We start from the raw sequence: 4,573 nt of genomic DNA on the forward strand, positions 1-4,573 counted from the left end.
CCAGAGAAGAACGTCAGCTGAAAGACAGACATGAATTTCCATTTGTCTTTGTTTCTCATAGCCACTTCAAAGAGCTGTCCAGACAAAAGTTCCAATAGTGCAAGCTTATTTATTTATTTACAGATTTCTCTTCTATTCCTCACAAAATCGCTGCATTGTTCTACAATAAAGCACCTTGGGTGGTCTGCCAAAACTAGTGTGGAAAAAAAAGGAACCACTTTGTGAAGGATGGCACAAAGGATTTTAAACAATTGCTTTATATCTTTAAATCGTATTGTATGCTAAAAGAGGTACTTGCCTGTATTAACATAATTATACAGACAAAAAAAAAAATGACATTGAGAATGGAGAGTTGACTACATTTTGCGATAAAGCAATTGAGAACATTAATCATTCCATCCACATTTCTACAGCATTTAATAATGCATTGCCTATTAAGTGGTCTATTTAATTTTCTTATCACTTGCTTGCGAACATGTTTTGACTGCACATTCCTGTTTGCGTATGCAAGTTTAATATCGCAATAAAACACACAGCATACATATTTATGTCTTCGCTTATTTACGATCTGTTGAAATGCACAATTGCATCTAAACAGGTGAAGTACACTACCTGCAAAAGTAAAGGTGTTTGAGATTATTGTTGATAGTTGTAGCAAAAAAATGCTCGGAAGACACGTTTGATTTGTAGTGAACAAGTACGTGGGAACATGTTATGTCAAAAAAACCACCATGTGCAACATGCATAGTACTGTAGCTGCTTTTACGGTCCATTGCGGAATGTGTCAGATGCAAATACCTGTAGCAGTCTGAATTATCATATCATCGCAGGATGAAGCAATAATAAGGGTTTCAGGTTTCACATTTATTTCTATTTATCTGGCTTATTTGTATAATGTGATTCCTTGGAAAACAATCAGACATTAAAAATGACACATTTCAACCTTATCTTATTTAAAGCATCTGTAAAATGTTATCAGTTACCACAGAAAATGATCTTGACTGGTGCTTATTTGCATAGTCTGCATTTACAGTAATGCGGATGGTTACAATGTAAGTATATCAAACAAGCAATATAGATGGCTGAAACACTGGCATTTTAAACCGTAAGTGTTGTTTTTTTTTTTTTTTTTGTGAAGTCACATTGCTTATACAGTATGTATATATATATATATATATATATATATATATATATATATATATATATATATATGAACTGATATTTGGTATAAGTATATTGTTATAAAAAGTCTTGCAGCATATTTTTCTAGCTATTGGTTCTTAATTATCAGTTTTGCCTATAAGTAGCAATAATAACATTGACTTAATTATTATTGAAAAAAATATATCACCCAAAAATTATATTATAAATCAGGCCTCTGACCTTCAGTGTTAATAAAATATGTAAATTTAAAATTACATTTCTTTAGAAAAAAAAAAATATATAATCATTTGTATATATTCATATTCACATTAATAAACTGTAAGGGCAAATACATTTTTAAATGAACAACTTAACTTGCACATTTGCACTGCTCTACAAGTAACCAACTTCAGTACTCAAATCGAATGTTTTTAACAGTAAAACATTTTTAAAATATGATTTTATGTAGATAAATATCTCATTCACATGCATCATTTTGTCCCCTATTAATACAAACTAGAACCGGTGCAGTTCCACTTGACATCAGTTGCATCTCAGCGATCCAGGTGATGAATTAAATGCATCTGCTGTGTCCCTTAGGGAGGAACACCTTGTTTGCTTGCCAACATTTCTTGTCATTACCCAACCAGCTGGCAGGCTAACCATTTCTCAGGCATGTATCTTTCTCTCCAATAGTTAGCCTGGCCGCATTCTCCATCAAAATATTCACCAATTGTCAGATAAGACTTTTGATTATCAGAATAAAGTCTGGCACACATTACAACTTATTCTGAGCAAGAACCGCTCCATTTCACCACGCGACTCTCCCGGACAATCGAAAATGGGCAAAAAAGCGGGAGCTAGTTGCTGAAGCCACGCCCACTTATCGCGACGGCACTGTCAGCAGAGGCAAACCAGTCAGTCATGTGGCCACGCCCTTAATTATGCAGAACTTTAAGTCTTAATATAATTTAAACGGATGAGTTAAAAAAAAATTCACCCCCCCTTACAGTTGTCATGAAGGGCAAAATTTGCTATTTAGACCAAAATAATTTTTTGCGCCAGGCTGTAAACGTTTTTTTCTGCAGTAAAGTTGGGCATTTTAACATGAGGAGTCTATGGGACTGACTCCTTTTTGCAGCCAGCCTCAAGCGGCCAGTCGATGAATTACAGTTTTAGTCACTTCCTTATTGGCCTCATGAGAGAGCGGGAGGTTGCCGCTCGGGTGCAACTCAAAACCTATGGATATTTATTAAGTATAATTCATGATATGTGATGAATGAATTAATACATAAAAATATATAATAATAAAAAAATACATAATAATAACTTAAAGCTGCAGTAGGGAACTTTTGACGCTCTGGCGGTTAATAAACAGAACTGCTTGCGTCTTGCGGAAGAACATTGTAGCCGGAACTACTTCTCTCTGTTTATGTCTATGAAGAATCACAAAGGTACTGGGTTACTCCGCCGCGGTACCCCCGAAGCAATCTAAAATAGTCTGAATATAAACACTTATTATAGGTGCACCCTAGTGATTCAGGACAAGCTAAAAACACGGTTTGGAAAATGGATTCATGGAGTACTCGCTTATTATGTTCATTTTTCTACATTTTGAACACAAACAAAGTTACGGACCGCAGCTCTGATTGGTTGTTTCTTACTGGGAGCGCATGACTTTCTGCAAATGGCAATAGGACACTGGGAGGAGCCAGAGGAGCTTGATTTTTTTCACAGATTATCTGTCTCATATTCTACTGTCAGGACATAATGACAGGTTTAACAAATATGTAAAATATATTTTTTTACAAAAGTTCCCTACAGCACCTTTAACCTAACTTGTATGAATTTAAATGATTTGTGAAAAATCAAACATACAGTATTTGTTGAGGTGGCAAATTCGTAGGAATTTGTGTGAAGAACCACACCTAAACCCCATCACTAAACCTACCCCTCACAGAAACCGTACAAATTAGCCACCTCGTAAAATATGTACGAATTGGCCTTTAGATAAAATTGAAATATTACTAAAATAACATGTTAATATTATACTTCTCAGTAGAGGCATAAGGCTCCAGAAAAAGATGTATGTTACTGAATAAACCATTTGGTAGGCCTCGAATAAAGGATCAATTTCCTCCATCAGCCCAATGGCAGAGAATGCTGAGTCATGCCAGGGTTTTATATCCACAGCCCACAAACTCATTGAAGAGATTTATGCAGAGCTCAGATGACTATGAGAATCTGTCGTCCAGCCGTTTCCCGGTTCCGCTTGCCCCTCTGATCAAGCCCATGCTTGCCTCCCAGAGCTCCAGCGTGACAAATCCCAATCAATACTCATTACCTTGACAGTCTCTCGGCTCGCGCACCGTACCACTAAAAACATCTGCCAGTGATCTCAAGTCAAGACACTGCTCATTGCCATTAGCGTAGGGTCTGGATTCGTGTTCTTACATTTAGCCTTTGCTCCTTCAACAAGCAGGAATCTCCTCTTCCGACTGGAGGTTAAGAGGGAGAGGCAAATTCCATCAAACTGTCGCATTATATTAGTAATAAGTCTGCAGTTTTTTAAAGTACCCATCACCTTACTCGTTAGTTTCTTATTGCCAGACATTACGTTTTAAAGCCAAGAATGTTTTTGATCTTCTAACAACACGAAATCCTCAAAGCTTTTGTCAAATAGACAGGAAACATCTACAGTGATCCGATTATAATAGATGCATTTACACTTGGCATTTAATGCGGTGAAGATGAGGAAAACGGCTTGTTTTGACTTGTTTGAAACATTAGGGACGTTTTGCAAGGTGTATTCTGGGTTCAATACAAGTACACGTGTCTTAGGGTCAGATTTACTAAACAGGGCAAATTATTGTTAGAGCACAATTCCATAAAAGCGGCCATGGATGTGGAAAATTGTGCGTGTCATTTACCGATAATACGCACATTAAAGAACACAGATGCAGCTAGATCATTTCCATATTGACCAGCACAGTCTACCAAGAGCAGGGCAAATTACCGCCGACATGCTTTTTTGGGTGTTAAATATTGCCGCAAATATCACGAGCATAAACGTTCGTAAATCGTATTGCGTGATTTATTGTAATACTACCCTCCCATAAATTTTGCGTCTGAAAGGAAACTCCTACAAACGCTTTTTCAATAAGGTCAGGTGCAAAAATAACTGTCCACAACTTTTCAGTTTCAATTCTTCACTTCCTATTAAATCCTGACTATTTTAATGTGAAAAAACGGTTTGTGCTGCTAAGATGTTGGTAATTCTGGCCCTTAATATGTTAGTCAACACATCGAAATAAGTGTACTTTTTAAAACATCACAAAAGAATATTCAATCATATTATTTATGTCTAGAGGTAATAATATTAAAACAGTGAAGATCTTACCATTTATGGATTGGCTTCATTCACTTCCAT

This window comes from Carassius gibelio, chromosome B22 (genome assembly GCF_023724105.1).
Source record: "Carassius gibelio isolate Cgi1373 ecotype wild population from Czech Republic chromosome B22, carGib1.2-hapl.c, whole genome shotgun sequence".
In the NCBI taxonomy this organism is placed as follows: domain Eukaryota; kingdom Metazoa; phylum Chordata; class Actinopteri; order Cypriniformes; family Cyprinidae; genus Carassius; species Carassius gibelio.